The following is an 11,480-nucleotide window of genomic DNA, read 5'->3' on the forward strand; positions in this document are numbered from 1 at the left end:
CCTGCTCAGTACCTAACCTAATAAATTCTCAAGAAATAGTAATCTTTACATTATTTTCCCTTTAAGAGAAATAGGCATTTTTTAAGCATAAAATCCTTAGTCCCTGGATCGAGTCCCGCATCGGGCTCCCTGCTCAGCAGGGAGTCTGCTTCTCCCTCTGACCCTCCCCCCTCTCATGTGCTTGCTCTCTCTCATTCTCTCTCTCTCAAATAAATAAATAAAATCTTAAAAAAAAAAAAGAAAATAGATATTACACAAATTTGTTAATTTCTCAAGCTTCAAGATTATTATGTCAGATCATATCGTAAACATTTTTCCTTATATTAATAAAAAAATTTTCATGATGGCATAAAAGTACCTCTCGTGAATATGTATCAGAATTAGTCATTATTTTAGATTTATATGAGATTTGACCAAATGTCTCTGATTTCCCCAATTCAGATAATCTACGTTAATCTACGACTTACGATAATAAGCTCATATTGCCATGCAGCATTCCTCACTCAACACTTTTGCTGTTTTTCAGTTAGCGGATTATGATTCAGAATCAAACGAATGTCACCCAAGTCTGGCAGGTCCCGTTCCACCACAAAATTGACCTACTGTCACTCTCAGGCATCACCTGGCAAGAATGATGGTATCAATGTTTCCATGTCACAGTCATGGCCCTAATGTGTTCCTAAAAGCCTCACAGAGCATGTGATCTCATCATATTAAGACTGAGACCAATCAGTACAAAATCCCATCTTAGTAGGTCTGTGGAAAATGTTAAATCTTCTGATGTACGGTCAAATGAGGCCAATATCTCAAACTCACCAAACCACTGACTGACACAGGGAGCTCAAATAATTCATGAGACTTCACACCTTCACTGTTCCACCACAGTCCTTCAGCAAAGATTTATCACATGTGATCTTTTCCGTAATTTGCTCAATGAATTAATGAACACCAATTAGAAAAGGGGACCTCATAAGGAAGAAGCAATTGTTTGGCACCGTTTCAAACAGGAGGAATCAAGCAGGTAATGAGATGGTGCTTAATGAAAATATCTATGTAGTCTAAAAATCCCAATATTTCACAGAGAAGCAACTTACATGGGCCATGCTTCTAGAAATGTAAGAACCGATCAGTCTTCCTGGGGGGTTCCTCTACCAGAGAAGTTCAAACTCTAGAAAATTCAGAGCTGAGAGAAGAAAAGGAGGCTTTAGTGTACCCAGTAACTTCAGCCAATAAACCTTCTTGTCCCCGCATTTTGGTTCCAAATGATGTTACAACCACCCTCACATGAAATTTTGGAGAACAGAGGGATTCTGGATAAATCCAAACCCCAGTGAACCAAGATGCACACAGCTGGATGCAGAACAACAGCACTTCTTCACGGAAGCCAGAATTAGACATGTCAGCAGGTTTTCTGGACAGGACTTCATTTTGGGGAGGCTGATCTAGATCGAATGTTGGCCTGCACAGTTCTGCTTTGAACAGATCCTCCTCCCTACATTCCTACATTCTCTTTTTTTTGGGTTGGAATTTTTTTTTATTGAAGTATAGTTGACATATATTAGTTTCAGTTTCAGGTATACAACACAGTGACTTGACATTTATACACATTATGGAATTATCACCCCAATAAATCTATCACCTGCCACCATACAAAGTTATTATTATTGACTATATTCTCTATTCTACATATCTCTGTGATTGACTTATTTTACGGGAGGTTTGTATCTTTTAATCCTTGTCACTTATTTCACCCATCTCCCTCCCTCCTCCCCTCTGGCAACCACCCATTTGTTCTCTGTATTTTTGAGTCTGTTTCTGTTTTGTTTTGTTTTTTATATTCAACATATATAAGTGAAAGCAAATGGTATTTGTCTTTCTCTGACTTATTTTACTTAGCATAATACCCTCTAGGTCTCTCCATGTTGTCACAAATGGCAAAATTTTATTCTTTTTTATGGATGAATAATATTCCATTGTATGTATACATGTACTACATCTTCTTTATCCATTCATCTACTGATGGATGCTTCCATATCTTAGCTATTGTAAATAATGCTGCAATGAACATAGGGGTGCTGATATCTTTTTGATTTCATGTTTTTGTTTTCTTTGGGTAAATACCCAAAGTGGAATTGCTGGATTGTAGGGTAGTTCTATTTTTACCTTTTTGAGGAACCTCCATACCATTTTCCACAGTGGCTGCACCAGTTTGCATTCCCACCAACAGTGCATGAGGGTTCCCTTTTCCCTACATCCTCACCAACACTTGTTATTTCTTGTCTTTTTTATAATAGCCATTCTAACAGTGTGAGGGTGTCTCATTGTGGTTTTGATTTACATTTCCCTGATGATGAGCAATACTGAGCATCTTTTTATGTGTCTGTCAGCTATCTGTATGTCTTCTTTGGAAAAGTGTTTATTCAGGGCTTCTGCCCATTCCTAAATAAAATCATTCCTACATTCTAACTGAAAAAGAAGCCATACCACCCAAACCAGAACTTCTTTTGTGGGCTCAGGATAACGTCAAGATGATAGAGAGAAAATAGAGAAGACATTGATCAGGCATTTACTAACACCTCAGTAGCTCAGTTTTCTCATCATTAAAATGGGGATAAGAATATCAACTACTACATATGGTTATCTTGAAGAATAAGTAAGAAAATCCATTTAAAACACTTACTAGAAAATTGGCTTAACATAAGTTAGCTATTATTATTATTGAAGAACATGACATGCCCCTCATTTCATTTTTATAAAGGACATAATTTGTTTCCATTTTTTACTTCTCTCTGGCATGTTTTCTTATAATTTTAACGAAAACACTTAGAGCCTGACCTTAAGAATGCAACTTTTCTTTTAAAAAATAGCAGGAAAGATTTCTCTGATGTTTAAATTTCCTCTTTCTCTATAGAAATTAGAGAGAGGCACCATTCTGTTACAAGATGCAAAACTGAAATAACTAACAAAGGTTGAATCCTGTTCTTCCTATGCAACTTGGAGATTGGTGTACATGTTCATAACTGCTATCATCTTACTCTCTTTTCTTATATAAATTTGTCACTGGAAGAGTAATTTGTACAACAGATCCTTGGAAGTCCTTTCACCTGCACCTATATTTTTTATATGACATTGCTATAATCCCAAAACGTGTAAATACCGATAAGGTTTGTCTTTTTTCTTTTTTTTTTTTTTTTAAAGATTTTATTTATTTATTTGAGAGAGAGAGAGAATGAGAGACAGAGAGCATGAGAGCAGGAGGGTCAGAGGGAGAAGCAGACTCCCTGCCAAGCAGGGAGCCCGATGCGGGACTCGATCCCAGGACTCCAGGATCATGACCTGAGCCAAAGGCAGTCGCTTAACCAACTGAGCCACCCAGGTGCCCCAAGGTTTTTCAAACAAGAGGATCACTGGTGCTTCCCTCTTCTTCCTGCTGCACACAAAGAACATTGAGTCCTATAGTTTCCCTGTTTTAGTCTAAGAGTTGAAGAGTCTTTCCTACTTTGCATAATCAATTAGCGTGATTCTATTCTGCAGATACAATAAAACCCTATATATCTGCTAACAAAAAACTGGGATGGGGGGGAGGAAAATGCACACCAAAATATTAATATTATGTCTGTGTTTAGGACACATGCATTGGTTTCCTCTACTCTCACACTCACAGTGCTTCTGACACCAACTATGTATTTTTTTTAAACACATCAACAATTCTCTGACACCAGCTGGATGCCCTACAATTCAACTCAGCTCCGAGCTCTGACACTATCTACCTGGAGTTAGCATCAAATCCCACAAGTTAAGGGCTCAGTCCAAGACTGCCCCCACTTCAGAAACCAGTCATAAGTCCCAGGTTGTCACCTGTACTTCTAACCAACTGGCCATAAATTGGGGTTCCCACACCTCCCTCCTCAGGTTCAAAAATTTGCTAGAACAGCTCAGAGAACTCAGGGAAAACACTAAGTTTATCGGTTTATTATACATTAAGGGATATGATAAAGTATACAGGTGAATAGCCAGATGAAGAAATACACAGGGTGAGGTCTGGAAGGTTCCAAGTGTAGGAGCTTCTGTCTCTGAGGAGATGGGATGTGCCATGCTCCTGGCACATGGATGTGCTAACCAACCTGCAAGTTCTCCACACCCTGTACTTTAGGGATTTTTACGGAGGTTTCATCATATAGGATTGGTCAATTATTAACTCATTTTCCAGTCCCTTCCCCCTATCCCTGCCCTGAGAATGGGAGCTAGAGCTGAAGGTTCAAGTTTCTTTTTTTCTTTCTTTCTTTATTTGACAGAGAGAGAGAGCAGGAGAGCACAAGCAGTGGGAGCAGCAGCGTGAGAGGGAAAAGCAGGCTTCCTGCAGAGCAGGGAGCCTAATGCAGGGCTGGATCCCAGGAAGCTAGGATCATGACCTGAGCCGAAGGCAGTCGCTTAACCAACTGAGCCACCCAGGCACCTCTGAGGGTTCAAGCTTCTAAACATGGCTTGGTCCTTCTAGTGACCAGGCCCCATTCAAGAACCCAATAGTCACTTCTTTAGAACAAAAGATACTGCTATTACCCAGGAAATTCTAAGAGATTTAGGAGCTCTGTGTCAAACACTCCTATTACTCAGGAAATCACAAGGATTTTAGGAGCTCCGTGTCAGGAACCCTGGTCAAAGACCAAATATTCGCAGGCACCAAGGGTAGAAACCAATATAAATACATTATTTATTATTTCACAGTCTAATAGGTAGAGTTATGGGTAACTTTTTTTTTTTTTAATGTTAACTTTTTTCATAAATTCTTTGGATTACTGATTTTTGGGGGGGAGGGGGGTAGGACAAGTCTGCCCTAATTCTACCTTCAGAATTTAATATGAAGACTTTTACAATAATTTTACAGTTATAATTAAACAGTTATTCACAGTGGATACATTCTAGACTTTAATAAAACCAAGATCAAATAGGATCATCAGGGAAAAGCAGTACTTGGACATCTTTTAGTTGTATCTCATCAACATAATTATATCTATTCTTCTCTGAAAGACATAATTCAGGTTAAGTGGCCACTGCAGACTGAATGAGAGTATGAACGCAAAGTAGAGAGAACACTCTTGGGTACACAAGGAATGATCCATAAATGTGGCCAAATCCCTCTTCTCCACTAATTAAAATATGTACCGTCCTTGAAAAATATCTCACAAAACCATATGATAGTAAATGAGATTCATATATAATTTAAGATTTCCTTGAATACTACTGTCCATAACTGTGCACGTAGTTTAAAACTACTTCACATTTTTCTTCTTGTGACTGATCCTTTATAAACATATTTTTGTTAGTTGCAGAATATTCCATCACATAAATATGGACTGAGGTACTTAACTATTTATACAATATTGAACTCTAATTTTGTACAAGATCATTCCCAGCTATCAAAATCTTTGCTTGCACACCAACGGTTTTAAATATTTTTATTGCATATACCACCTTTATTAATTGAATAAATCACAATGTTTCTCTCCAGAAAAATACACATATATAAACTACAACTCTGTATGCAATTATAAGTGGTTTGTGGTCACCTGGAAGCCCTAATCAGTCTTCAGTTTAAGAATTTGTTTAAGGGGCTCTTGGGTGGCTCAGTCGGTTGGGCGTCTGCCTTCAGCTCAGGTCATGATCCTGAGGGTCCTGGGATCGAGCCCCGCGTAGGGCTCCCTGCTCAGCGGGAGGCCCACTTCTCCCTCTCCCACTCCCCCTGCTTGTGTTCCCTCTCTCGCTGTGTCTCTGTCAAATAATTAAATAAAATATTTTTTTTAAAAAAAGGATTTGTTAAAAAAAAAAAAGAATTTGTTTTTAACAAGTTAAGCTTATTCTATTGCTACTGAATTCTGAAAGGAATGACCCAGAATCACCAATGATGAAGAGTTAATACTTCCTGAGTGTTCATTATGTTCCAGACATTGTTTTAAGGAACTTTATACATATTAATACATCTTATCCTTATTATGTCCCTATGAAGCAGGAACTATTGTTATACCCATTTTAAAGATTTAGAAAACAGAGTGTGCAGAGTGTGTAGATTGTAAATATCTAGTAGTGGCAAAGCCAAGATTCAAAGCCAGATATTTCAGACTCAGAACTCATACTCTTCAGCAGCATACCACGCTGCCTCTCACTGTCCAATGACGTGTAAACAAATTCTGCTGTCAAATCAAGGCCTAACAAATAAAACAAAATTTAAAAAGTAAAATTAGGGGCCCCTGGGTGGCTCAGTCCGTTAAGTGTCTGCCTCTGCTCAGGTCATGATCCCAGGGTCCTGGGACCAAGCCCTGCATCAGGCTTGAGTCTGCTTCTCCCTCTCCCTCTGTGTGCGTGCGTGCTCGCTTTCTCTCTCTCAAATAAATAATCTTTTTAAAAAATTAAAATAAAATAAATGACTAAGGACACAGACCTACCAATACACTCAAACCTACAATCACATTCCCACTTCTAAAAGCTTCTCATGGAAGACGACTGTTATATGCTACTGAAATTATTAAACCAATGCCTATCTTGCTGAACTTGACGATGAAGCCTTGGGAGAAGGTGAGTTGTCTTGTATGGTAGTATCTAGTTTGCCAACCAAATACTAATACTCATCTTTTTACTCTATCGAAGTCTAAAATAAAGCCCTGAGAGCAAACTTCAGGAACTGTATTCCTATAACCTACTATCACGATGCTTAGAAAAGGGATCACAGAATAAGATTTAAATGATTTGTAATCAGTAGTGAGAAATAACAACTAAAATGCTAATGAGAATATTGGGTAAAAAGAGAGGATGAGGGGCCACAGGGAGGGGGAATCCATCTCTAAGGACCCCATCATTCACTGGAAAGAAGACACAGAGTAGGTCACAATTATGTGGAGTACTTCGGGCAGAGGAAAACAAATGTGCTCGTAAAGCAAGTTAGTGAACAGAAAGGGGGTAATTTCCCATCCAGTCTCCTCGGGAGCTTTGCTTGGAGAAACTGAAGGCTCTAAAACTCCCGTCTCCGGATCAGTTCCCCGCCTTCCCGCTGGGAAGCTTTCATTCAAAGGCTCCGTGACCGACCTCCCTCCGGGGACCGTCTGTCTAGGGCAGACCACTGGCTGGGAGGGGAAAGGGGCAGGAGGCAGCAGGAACCTAGAACACGGCTCACGGTGGCACCGCTCCCGCGCAGCCTTCGCGGGCGCCCAGCCCGAGCCCGAGCCCTCACCGTCCGGCACCCCGCTACTCACGCACACACGCGCGCCGGGGACGCGGGCAGCGGCGGCCAGCCCCCTCCCCGCAACGCCCTGCACTCACTATTTTCCTTCACAGAAAGAAGTCCACGCAGCCCTGTGGGCGGGTCGGAGTCTGCAGCGCCCGCCCGGTGAGGCTGGGTGTCGACTCCTCCCTCACAGACCTCAGAGCCCGCAGCCGCGCCAACAATCACGAAAGAGTGGGAGGAAAAGGCAGAGGGCCAGGTTGCCCCGGTGGCCTGTGGGAAATGTAGTCCCAGGCTGATTTCGCCTCATCGCAGTAGCCTGTGGGAAATGTAGTCTCGGGCGGTAAAACCGTAGAAAGCATGCGGCCCACCTCCCATAAGGACCGCCCACTCGGCGCCCGGGAGACTTCTGGGAGTTCCCGTGGGTGTTGAGATCACGCAGGCGCAGGCTCTCGCTGAGCTGACAGCCTGACGTGTTTCTGCCAACTCTAGGACTGGGCGAGTTTAATGGGCTGGTCGTCGGGGCTCAAGGGAGGCGAGGAAGTACCTGACCCGCCCAGGGAAGGCAGAGATGAGGATTCAGGAGTTCGCGATTGCCCGACGCTTGACGCCCAAAGTAGAGAGCCAGCCCAGGACACTGCCGTACCAGACCTCCCCAAACCATAATAATAATATATTCTAAGTTGTGTTATTATTTTAACATAAAAATATGAAAAATAGGCGTTGGAAATTATTTCTTTCTGGATTGTTTACTTTATTACAGAAATGCTATTAAATAGAACATCAATAGAACTAATGGTGGCAATTAATAATAAGACAAACAGGTGTGAGAAAAATGTTTCCATCCTCTGACACAGCAAGTTCTTACTAAATATTTAAATTTTGTACCCTATATTATTGTGTATTCTTAAGATAGGAGAATGTAAATACAGTAGGACTAATTAAACATATATATATTTAAAAGAAATGTTTCTTCCTGTCTCATCATACATTAGGATATTTTTACTCTTTCCTTTTTCAATAATACTTGTCTGAACTGTCCGTGGGTTTTATAGCACTCTTTTTTTTTTTTTTAAGTAGTGGTAAGACTAAATACAGTCAAATAATCACTTTGACTTGCAGATCTCGTCTTTTTTTTTTTTTTTTTTAAGATTTATTTATTTTGAGAGAGAGAGAGCACTAGCAGGGAAGGGGCAGAGGGAGAGGAAGAGAATCTCAAGCAGACTCCCCTTTGAGCCTGTCGCTGGGGCTCCATCTCACCAGCCTGAGATCGGTACCTGAGGTGAAACCAAGACTCTGTAGCTTAACTGACTGAGCCACCCAAACACCCCTGAAGATCTGGTCTTATTAAGCCCACATTACACTATTTTTAGTGTTAGCCCAGTGTTACGATATCAAGTTAAATATACTTTCAGCAAAGTGTTTGCATATGGAATACTTAGGATTTTACTTACTAGCAGCAGTATGTTTTCAACCTTGTAGGAATTAGTTTCCAGCTCTCCAAAAATGTCCCTCCACTTTGTTAGCTACAGGTTTTTTTGGTGGAGCAGCTGTTTGTTGGCCACACCCTTTGCCTTGTAAGTTCACCATATAGGTTGTTCGTGTCCCAAATGTCTGTCATTTGGAGGGGGAGGGGGCAGAAGAAGAGAGAGAATCCTAAGCAGGCTCCACAGCCAGGGTGGAGCCCAACTCAGGGCTTGATCTCATGACCCTAATATCATGACCTGAGCCGAAATCAAGTGTTGGACACTAAACCGACTAAGCCACCCAGGTGCCCCTATGTCTGTCATTTTTAAACACTCTGAAACACATTGGATGTCATCAGAAGTTATACCTTTTTCTCAGGGAAAATGGCATTAAATCACAGAGGCAATATCAACTTGTGAAACTGACTGGCTTCCACATAAGCAGCTCAGGGTCCAGGGCTAAAGACAGATCCACAAAAAGGAACTCAATAATTGAACAAAATATCAGTTCTGAAGACAACCAAATAGAAGTGAAGAGATTAAAGAGATCGGGGTGACTTTACATGGGGTAACTGGGCAAGGTGTCATTAGGATGGAATGCTAGCCCAAGGCAGGGATGAAGTGAGGGAGCAAATGGAAATACATGAATAGAAAGGAAAAGTCCTGACAATGATCCTGGCTATAATGAATGTCAACAGGGCTACATGTTAGAGAATAACCCAGGTCCTATTATATGTTTACGCCTTAAGGGACACAACACTCCTGCACACTATCATTATTGAGTATTTAAAAAGGCTCACTTTTCAAATATAAATAAATGTCTTATAATAAACTATAGCCTTCTGCTTCTTTCACAAACTTTATTTTAGTTTGAGCCACATGAAATTACCATTCCTCTAAGTCAAAAGAGGTCAAATGTTTGCAGTTTAATTTTGTTCAGTCTAATAAAGTAAACACTCCTCAATTTAATTCAGTCACCATAATTATGAATTTTTTATGGTTATGAATTATTCTATTTTATTAATAAAATAATATTTTACTTATTTTCCTCTTTAGAGTTATTTATGTTACAAAGCGGCAAATGGATCCCCCACAGTGGGGTTGTTATTCCCACTGACACCAATTCATCTGAATTCACACTCCCCTTGGGACCTGGGCTCCCTACACCAATGCCACACAGGTCCCCCCATTGCCTTGTTCTTGTTCTCCCTCCTGGTCCAAAGCCTACTTTGCTTCTTAGCCCAGTGCTTCTACTCCCTAAAAGACCTGTCTTCAAGGTCAAAATATCAAGGGGTCAATTGTGTTGTAAGGCCTGAATTTTCTTTTTCTAAATTCATCTAGTTAAAAAAATGAGATATAATTGTGTAAGGTTAAGGTGTACAATGTGTTGATTTGATACACTTACGTATTGCAAGAGGATCTCAACCATAGCGTCAGCTAACACCTCCACCACATCTCATAACTATCATCTTTTGTGTGTGTGTGTGGTGAGAACATTTAAGATCTAGTCTCTTAGCAACTTCCAAGTACCTAGTACAGTATTGTTATCTATAATCACAATGTCGTGCATGAGATCCGCACAACTTACTCATCTTCTACCTGTAGGTTTGTGCACTTTAACAACATCCCTCCAGTTACCGCATGCCCCCAGCCCCTGGCCACCACAGTTCTACTCTGTTTCCACAAATTTGGTTTTTTCAGATTCCACATGTGATATCATACAGATTTCCTTTCTCTGACTTATCTCATTTAGCATACTGCCTTCAAGGTCCATCCACATTGTTACAAATAAAAGGATTTCATATTTCTCATGGCTGGATAATAGTCCAGTGTGTGTGTGTGTGTGTGTGTGTGTGTACCACCTCTTCTTTATCCATTCATCTGTTGACAGACACCTAGCTTGTTTCCATATCTTGGCTATTGTGGATAATGCGGCAATGAACATGGGAGTGCAGATGTCTTTTTGAGCTCTTTTCTTTTTTTCTTTTTTAAGATTTTATTTATTTATTTGTCAGAGAGAGAGAGAGAGCACAAGCAGGGCGAGTGGCAGGCAGAGGGAGAAGCAGGCTCCCTGCTGAGCCATCGTGACCTGAGCCAAAGGCAGAGCTTAACTGACTTGAACCACTCAGGTGTCCTTGAGCTCCCGTTTTTCATTTCCGGTGGATATATACCCAGAAGTGGGGGATTGATTGCTTGATCATAATGGTAATTCTATTTTTAATTTTTTGAAAAATCACCATACTGTTTTCCATAGTGGTTGAACCAAGTTACGTTCCCATCGACAGTACGAAGATTTCCTTATCTCTACATCCTCGCCAGCACTTGTTATCTTTTTTGCTGACAGCCATTTTAACAGGGATGACATAATATCTCACTATGGTTTAGATTTGCATTTCCCTGATCATCAGTGATGTTGAGCAGCTTTTCCCAGGCACCTCTTCAGTTAGGACTGAGATTGCAAGTGGTACCTTGACATCTCTGAGTCTCACTGGGGCCCAAGGACCACACTGGGAGGTCCCCGGCTTGGGCCACGTAGGCTCCCCCACCCCAGGGAGAAAGGCTGCTTACCTGGCTAACTCCCCCTATCAGCCAGAACCGTGCACTGCACCTGGTCCTTAATCGGCGGGTCTCCGTTCCCCGCCAGCTGGTGAAATTACTCATACAAGCCAGGCCAATACTTCCATGGCAACGAGGGGCACCTCACACTCTCATTGTATAAACCGCCCCTCCCCCAGAGCCCCTTCTCATGAGTGCAACACCTGCGTGACCCTGTGTGGCATGTGATGTCTTGGCCTAGGCTG

General features: G+C 41.2%; 1 long non-coding RNA gene across 1 annotated transcript; it reads right to left on the bottom strand.

The window, feature by feature from the left end:
- Positions 1-180: 180 nt before the first annotated feature.
- Positions 181-7,445, bottom strand: LOC118022893. The gene is made up of 3 exons (XR_004682590.1): positions 7,312-7,445; positions 1,095-1,183; positions 181-622 (listed from the first exon to the last, which is right to left on the bottom strand). It is a non-coding gene; the product is annotated as an uncharacterized LOC118022893 (long non-coding RNA).
- Between the last annotated feature and the right edge of the window lie 4,035 nt (positions 7,446-11,480).

This window comes from Mirounga leonina, unplaced genomic scaffold (assembly GCF_011800145.1).
Source record: "Mirounga leonina isolate KUSES-001 unplaced genomic scaffold, KU_Mleo_1.0 Mir_177, whole genome shotgun sequence".
NCBI lineage: Eukaryota > Metazoa > Chordata > Mammalia > Carnivora > Phocidae > Mirounga > Mirounga leonina.